Raw genomic sequence first — 8,707 nt, 5'->3', positions numbered from 1 at the left:
AGTGCACCTCAGATTTACTGAGTCAGAATCCCCAGGGGAGAGGTCCGGGACTCTGTATCTTACAATCAAGCACACTTGAGTCGCACTGCACTTGGATTGTGAGCATATTGGCAGTGTGAGGGCTATACTGAAAACTGTCTAGTGACACACTCCTGATGTCTCTATGTGAGGTAGTGGGCCAAAAGTCTTCTGGGAAATTCCAAACCATTATGGGTGTAAAACGTGATGAGAAAGACTGAGCAGTATATTGAAGAAACATGAAGAACAGATGGATGGTTGTGGTCCTGGAGATTCCCCAATGGAAGCGTGAATGAATCCAGTCCTAATGAAACAAAAGTATTTCGTATGCAATGAAATACTCATTCCACGTGTAAGACAATGACTTTTTCTTAAAACTCAGATTGACAATGTGCCTACCGAGAAGCTCTGAGGATGGAGTACTGTGCATGTACAGCAGATAAGACTGCTTGGGAATGAGGGGTGATTTCTAGGGTTAAGTTTTTAGCACCACTCAGTAGCTTGGTCTATGAGGATTTACAGGACAGGTGTTATGTTTACAGACTGCTGACTGCACATGTGAGAAGATAGGAGAGGGAGCATGAAAGATGGCAGCGCTCAAGCCAGAAATCTGACCTGGGAGATACATGTCCTGTGTTCAGCAGAGAAGACGCCAAGTGTGAAAATGGCCCCCACACCCGATACTCCTTGTCTCCCTACACTCCTAACACAAGTGAGTGAGGCCTGAGTGTGTGAATCTATTAAGGGGCTCTAGATAAAGACCATGGTGCCGATACCCCTCAAACTGATAGTTCTCCCATATTGTTCTGTTGATCCGAAAGGGTAAGTAGTCATGTAAGGTGGATGGGCAGACTGTTGGAGAAGTTAGAGCAGATAGGGTTAGTTTTTTTAATCAGTTTATGAGTTTCGGAGAACTCCTTCACACACATTTCCGTAAACTCTGACAGAGAGAGATTTGGCATGCTCTTCTAGAGCCTGGACTCATGGACCCAGAAATTACCTTTTCAGATTCTGGGGTGGATTACAGACCTGTGGGCTCTATCTAACCAAGGAAACGGCGGACCCCCAGCCCCGAATGGCTCTGTCCAAGCCTAGCTCAGGCTGTCGCCTTTATGTGGGGCAGCAGCGTCACCTAGTGATCCTGTGGTTTAAGTACATGCTCTTTTCCTGGGAACTATCCAATTTGATCAAACTGTAATGAGATCGATTATTCGTATTAATGAGTAAGAGTAGTTGTACGTATAATCCCAGACTGGAGATGACCCCCAATTCTGTTTCTGTTTAGCTTGAAATGCGTTCTATGACTCTATAGCATTTGGATTTTCCATCGACTAACAAAGAAGAGTATGCCAGGCAAGATGGGTGGGCAGGCAGAGGGGTTGGCAAGGTTAAAGGGGGATTGGGTCCTTGGGTCAGTTCAGATTCTCTAAGAAGCAGATGCTGAGATAGAGTTAGACATACAAGTGACTTAGTGGTATTAACAGCTGTCAAAGGAAAAAGGGAGACGGATCACCGGTAAGCAGGGAAAACCTTCAGACCACCATGTTGGTCTGACATCTGTGAAAGAAGATGGGGTAAACAGAGCCTCAGACTGTAGTGCAGCACAGAGAAGGGGTTGGCCAGCCCAACTGGGAAATCTGGTGCAAAAATCCAAAAAAGGGGGGTCCCTGCTCCCACCGCTGTGCCTGGTCATTGAGTGGCAGCTGCCTTGGAGACATCCACAGCAGGAAGCTGCCAGCTAACTGCACTCCTGGGGGCTGGTCCTCTCTGGAAGGGAGACCTGAGCAGCAGGACTCTATGGCTACCATAGACTAGAAGGGAAACTGCCGAGACCACATACTTGCCAGCAGATCCACATGTCCACACATAGATCCTGTCAAAAACAGAATAAAGGAACACTGTGGTCTGATGCATTTAAATTGATGATCATAGAATCTAGTACTTGTCCTCATTTCATTAATTAATGTAAACTAAAAAGTGGAACTCCTGGGAAGCATTTCTCAATCCCACCTTTCTAAATAGCAAGCTGCTTGCCATCCATGGTATGACATTGAAACCAAGTTCAATGTCAACAACTTGGAACACCAACAGCATTTTAGCTTTTTTTTGTTGTTGAGGATGGATTTGGGTCTGAAAATGTCTATATCCTGCCCAAGGCAGGAGCAATGACCTCACATCTGTGCTGATTCTCTCCTTCCTGTAAACGGTCTTTGTTGCTGTTGACCATGAAACGCCACTGCCCTGGCAGTATGACCTGATCTCTATATTTAAAAACATTAAGGAACTTGCTCAAGTTCAAAGATTTTCAGAAATCCAATTTGGGTGAATTAAGAAACCCAGATAGCACTACCGGCAAGGGCACAAAGTTTTCAAATAACAGGTAAGCCACAAAGGCCCAGGATACCTTGAATAAAAACAAACAAACAAACAAACAAATACAAGGAGCACTTGACAAAGAACCTTGAAAAGATCTAAAGGTAGAAGAAAGCCCACTGTGGAAATAAAGGAAGGATGAGGAAGAGCACAACTCCTCCCCACCGCCATCACCACTCCAAAAAAAGAAAAATGAATGCACAAGTCTCTGTAAGGCTTCTCAAGGAAAGAAAGGTAAGAGCAGTGGAGAAGGCAGAATGAGTTAATACCACCAAAGAGGTTGGAGGCGAGGGAAACAGGCTGCGGAGGAAGAAACCTGGGCAATAAAGCAGCTGGCCTAATAAATGAGAAGGGGAGAGAAATTAATGATGACTCTGAGTGGCAGAGATACCAAGCTGCTCTTTTAAATTGGTCTTTAACAAGAAAAATAAGGGAAGGGAGCATAGATAATTAGGAAGTAATGAAGACCTTTAAATATAGATGTTGAAATAAACCAGGTAAGGGAATACTTGAAAACACGGCACAATATGTACATCAGCAGGTCCAGATAACGCACGTTCCCCAACCTTAAGGGAATTAGTTAATGAACTTGCGCAACTACTGGCCATTATTTTCAAAGGCTCCAAGAGACCAAGGATTATACAATGAAAATATTTGGCCAGTATTCCACCAAATTAAAAAAAAAATCGCCCTTGATAATTACTATACCTGCCACTGAACACTCTTCCTACCTCATAGGAATGTTATGAAAATAGAAATTACACGTTATGGAATTAGAAATATTAAACCACCCAGAGGAAAACATGGTGAGGAGGGAAGTAGCTGGTGGTGGTGTGGATGATCCAAGCTGATAGACTGGAGCTGGGACATATGTTTAGGGATAATGAAGATTTTTTTTGTTTACTTTTTGTTCAAAGAAATGCATTTGGGGGTTTTAGAATTATATTTTTTGGTTTGTATGTGTGTGTGTTGGCTGATATAAAATTTCTTTACATCCCCAGAAAGCAAGAGAAAGTCTTCATTGTAGGTAACAATCTATGATGTTAAATTTTCTAAGGATAATCCACAGATTGGATAATGGCATGTAGGCAGTATCAAAAATCTCCAAACTTTCTCTTTAGTCGACTGCCACAAGTTATTTTTATTTTAATCAAGATAAGTAATGCATTATTTTTATAGAAAAAGTGAAAAAATATGGATAAGCAATCATCATCATTATCACCATCACTTAAAGTCCTTCTAGGCCCTATAACATGCACATCCTTCCCTCATTTAAAATTCCTAAATAGTTATTTAACCAATAACTTTTGGACATTTACATGATCTCTCCTTTCTTTTTGCTACCAGTAACTCTGCAGGTATCATCTTTAAACAAACATCTTCATATACTTATTCTTCTCTTCCCTTAGAATAATATCCTGTAAAAGTAATTGCCAAGTAAATTGAAACTTTTTTAGGATTTGTGTTCTATATTGCTAAATTACTTTCAAGAAAGAAGGCAATTAACACTCCACAAATAATAAATGAAAATGTCAGTTTTGTCACATTTACACCAACTAGATTTAGTACCTTCTTTAGTCTTCCAGTTCAATAACATGTAAACATCCTATAGCCATTGGAGCTGGATCATTAAATAGAACAAAACTCCTAAGGAAATTTATGTATCTTCTATACTGACCTTAAACTCTTTGGGGGGAATTCTCTTTTTTCTCTCTCTCTCTTTTTTCCAATCCTTCTCTCTTTTCACCTACCTTCTTTTCTTTCCCTCCTTCCTTCCTTACCTGTCTGTCTGCCGCCTTTCTTTTTGAATCACAGCTGTATTGACATATTTTTCATTAAGGGGTAAAAAATTCAAATGGCAGTGTTGAGAATAACAGTCTGGCTCTGTGTTATAAAGTTAAATGTTTGCAAGCCTCTGAATCAGGCATACACGTTGGAGACTCACTGGCACAAGAGCACGACAGTGCCCAAGAGTGCCTACAGCAGCCCTGTCTGGCATAGCTAAGAAACCTCCAACAGCCCAAGTGTACACCTGCCGGAAAAGGGCTGAGCAAACTGTGCCGTATTCCCACCGTGGACTGTCACGCAGCAGTGAAACGGATGAACCACAACTAAGTGCAATCACATGGATGAATCTTTGAAACAACATTGAATGAAAATAACAAGTTGTAGAACATTAAATAAAGTATGAGACAATTTTTATAAAGCTCAAAAGCAAGCAAATTTTAAAAAGCTTATTGCTTAGGGGTACATACATATGTGATAAAAGCATTTTTTTTCATCAGATAAATTATGAACACAAAATTCAGGACGGTGGTTACCTCTCAGGGGGAGACAGGGTCAGAGGAATAAAACAGAAGGAACTCTTAGATGCCCCATCGGGAATGGTTCAGCTCCCAGAGGGGTCACACATGTTCACTTTGTTGTTCTGTTTTATATGTGTTATAAGCATCTGAATGTAGAGAGGTTGGTTATGTATTGCAGAGTCGCTCGTTAGCAAATTTCATTTGCTAATACGGCAAATAGCTCTCTCGTGTCCCCAAAGAGCAGAGCAGTGTTTCACTGCTAAAACCAGGCCCCATACTTTGCCGGCTAGATGCCTGCCACCGGGAATACAAAACAGAGCCTCTTGGCAAGATTCCGCAATTCCCCAGAGAAGCGGCTGTGCCCTCACACCTCAAGTGGAGAATTCCCTTCGCTCTGGAGAATCCAGAGGGAGAAAAATGAGCCCACATGTACAACAGACACAACTACAGGAGGAATTCCCCAAGGCCCAAGGCTGGGATCTTACCCATTCTCTTCTACTTTTCTAAAAATAGATCTCCAATTCTGGTAAATGGTTAGAGGAAAACAGCCTATTTTTAAAGGAGAGGTCCTAAATAGCAAAATCATTTTGCTTAAGCAATGAGCCAAGTCACTTCTAATGAGGTTGTGGCATTACTGGAAATAGGATAGATATTTAAATAAATAGTCCATACATTACCCCCCAATAAATCACTTGAAAAATATTCTTGGATGTATTGAATGTATTTTTAGTGGCATATGCCTGACCTTTCTGGAAAAAGAAAGATAATGCTGAAACAATTAAGAATAAACATTTATCCAAATTAGTAGTCAAGACACTAGTGAGGATTGTAGCATGTTTTCTTAACACCTTTAACTATATCCTGTGCTTCAGAAACAACTTACTTTTTCCTACCTTTAATAAAACACAGAATCTGTCTGTGAAGTAGCAGGAATATGAGAGATGAAACTTTTTTGATGACCCAGTGAGAAATCCTATAATGGTCCTATTACTTCAAGGCCTCAGGCAGGATGGATATAGGGTATCTGCAACATTTCATAAAATGATTCCCAGTCCATAAAACGTTAGGTTTTTTTTTTTATGACTGTATCTCCAAGTGTTTTTATAAGCAGTGTCATATTCTTTTTTAATAATATTCACAATGAAAATGTAAATAAGACCCATTTATTCATTCAACAAACACATTCTAAGAACCTGCTCTCTGCTGGTGCTCTGTTGGGAACACAAACCTCTTCTCTCAAACTCCTCACCGCCTGTGATATCTTCTAAAGACCCCAGTATTAAATCTGCATCTGAACCTCTTGACATTATGTTCCACTGCCTGGAAAAAATAGTAATATTGACCTTGTTCTCAGGAAATGCTTCAGCTTGAGGTTTGGCAGGAAGAGGTTCTGCACCTCAATCTTACTCGTCTCTGATGCTTCCTCCCCACCCCCATCCCCCTCCTCACTCTGCTTTTCCCCCTTCTCTGATCCTTAGCCAAGAATCACTGTCTTCCCTTCCTTTCTCTTTACTCTCTCTCTCCCCTCTTCCCTTTACTATAAAACTTCTAGAAAAACATTCACACTGCTCTCCTTCCAGGAACTCCCCATCAACTACAGCATTCATTTCAGTCCCTTGTTCTACCAACAGTGTACTCGCAAGGTCATCGATGGCCTCCTCGTCTCTAAAACAATGACCAGGTTCTCCTCATCCTACTTGGACTTATCTCTCTGCCTTCCCATTGGAGAGGTCCTTCTGCTAGTTTTCCTTCTGTAGGCTCCTTCTCAGCCCTCCCCACCAGTTCCCCTTTCTCTTCCCATCCCTCTAGGATTGGCACCCACACCCCAACAACATCCCCTCTTATTCTGTAGTGACCACAAGGGTTCTTCTTGAATGGCATATGTAGTCACCTATCAGTAACCCTGGATAAGTTTGTCCCTTTGCCTGGAAGCCTAAGCCTGAAATTTTCATCTCACTCATTCTCTCTTTTTTTAAAAATAAGTAAGTTCAATGTACCAGGACATAGACGCAACCTCAATGTCTATTAATATCAACAAAGAAACAGATAAAGAAGATGTGGCACATATATACAATGGAATATTACTCAGCCATAAAAAGGAATGGAACTCTGCCATTTGCAGAGATATAGATGGACCTAGAGTCTGTCACACAGAGTGAAGTAAGTCAAAAAGAGAAAATAAATATCATCCATTTCTCTTTTCTCCTTCTGTTCAATCCCACTTGTCTTCCAGGGACCACAGCATGTAGTAGCTGGGGACTTTGAAACCAGATGATTGGAGTTCAAATCCTAATTCTACACTGACAAGCTGTGTGACCTTGTGACTTAACCTTAACCTTTCTGTGCCTTTATTTCCCCAACTATAGAATGACGGCAATGACCATACCTGCCTCCAAAGATTGCTATGAGAATTAATGAATTAATACTTGTAAAGTTCTTAGAGTGGATGTCATTGTAAGTCCCGTGGATGCTTAAGAAGGCAAAAAGTCAACTCTAAAAGTATTTTTCAAATGTCCATGCTTTTAATCATCTCTTATTAGTTCAATTATAACCATATATTGTGTTTTTAGATAAGTGTTTCCCCAGTATACTCTGTGCTCCCTTGGTCAGGGACTTTGTCCCTGTCACTTCTGTATTCCATCCTGGCATGTGGCAATTCTCTGGAAGCATTTGTTAAGTGAGTGGAAGTTCAGAAGAGATAGGTTTACCATGGCCACTCCATCTTAACGGCAAATCAGAGAGCATGAGTCTAGAATTTCCTTGGGAGGTATTTTGGCAAGAAATGAGGTTGGGGTACTGTTAGGCACCAGCACTTTCCATTCCTGCAATTTCTTCAGTCCAGTAAACTGATCAGGTGACAGGAGTCATAATGGTGCCAAGCCCAATTAATCTAAACCAGAATGGCACACACTGTACCTTTTTGTATCACATCAGTTGAGTTTTATTTTCCATTCTTCATACCTGTTTCCTTCTCTGTATGTAGCTAATGAGCTTTACATTTAAAACATGAAAGGCCCATAAAACATAAAAATCACAAATCAACAGTGCTTTGTTCAAGAATATCCTATTTAAGCAAGAAACTTTCCCAAGCAATGCAGTCAATTCAGCCACCAGGTGCCAGGTGGCAATGGGTGCTTTAAGGGGAGGGCTGGGAAGAATATGAGAAAGCTGTACTCCCTTCCCTTGGGTGTGGGGGCTCACAAAGCCATAAACCACCCCCCTCCTAGGCAAGCATCTTTAGAAATCAAAGCTATCCCCATACCCTTACTAATGCATCTGTACCTTTAATTAGCCCAATCGAGCATATAACTCAGTAGAAATCTCTCACCTTTTTTGCTCCTTTCAACTAATTTCTGAACATTTCATTTTCTAGTAAGCTTTCACAGCATAACAAGCAGTAATGAAATGACCGATATTAACCCACTGTTAGATTAAGCACAGTACATCATTGTCAGATAGCATTCCATAGTATTGAGGCTTGAAATGGGTCCTATCCGGTGATGAAAACATTTGGTATTTGTCTAATGAGACCATTCTTGTACCTACAAAGGAAAAAAAAAAAAAAAAAAGACATTGTATTAAAACATTTCATGTTAACGACAGCGTGTTCAGCACTTTCTGCTCCCAGCCACATCTAAGGGTGAAGCAGGTTTCTCAATATTAAATGCTGCAGTTGGGCCCATATTCTTAGCGAGCTGTCTGATTGGCTAGTCCCCAAATATAACTTAAATTGGCTTAAAATAGAACAATCACATGCTAACCCGGTAGCATTAGCAACTCTATTAACAGCCAATTTCACATCCACACCAGAGGGAGTAAAAGGTAATTTGCTCATTATCAACACCCTCTGGCAGTGGAAGGAAATGACTGTTCATCAAAAAGTATTTTCCTACATAACAATAGCAGCACCCATATGTAACCACCTTACTCTCCCTTCCCTCTAAGACTCCATCACTGGAGAACAGCTACAGGAAAAGGACTTTGAAATGTAAATGGGTTTGAAATAAGTA

General features: G+C 40.9%; 1 protein-coding gene across 1 annotated transcript in view; it reads left to right on the top strand.

The window, feature by feature from the left end:
- The window catches only part of PMFBP1 (polyamine modulated factor 1 binding protein 1), a 443,606-nt gene that overhangs the window by 373,729 nt on the left and 61,170 nt on the right, over positions 1 to 8,707 (top strand). The window contains exon 16 of the mRNA XM_081512569.1: positions 561 to 730. The gene's annotated coding sequence lies outside the window, so the exon portion shown is untranslated. The remainder of the gene's footprint in view (positions 1 to 560; positions 731 to 8,707) is intronic.

Source organism: Giraffa tippelskirchi, chromosome 7 (genome assembly GCF_054371585.1).
Source record: "Giraffa tippelskirchi isolate mGirTip1 chromosome 7, T2T-mGirTip1v1.2.pri, whole genome shotgun sequence".
Taxonomy (NCBI): domain Eukaryota; kingdom Metazoa; phylum Chordata; class Mammalia; order Artiodactyla; family Giraffidae; genus Giraffa; species Giraffa tippelskirchi.
Note: the sequence above shows the minus strand (reverse complement) of the source record. Positions and strands in the feature narration are given on the sequence as shown.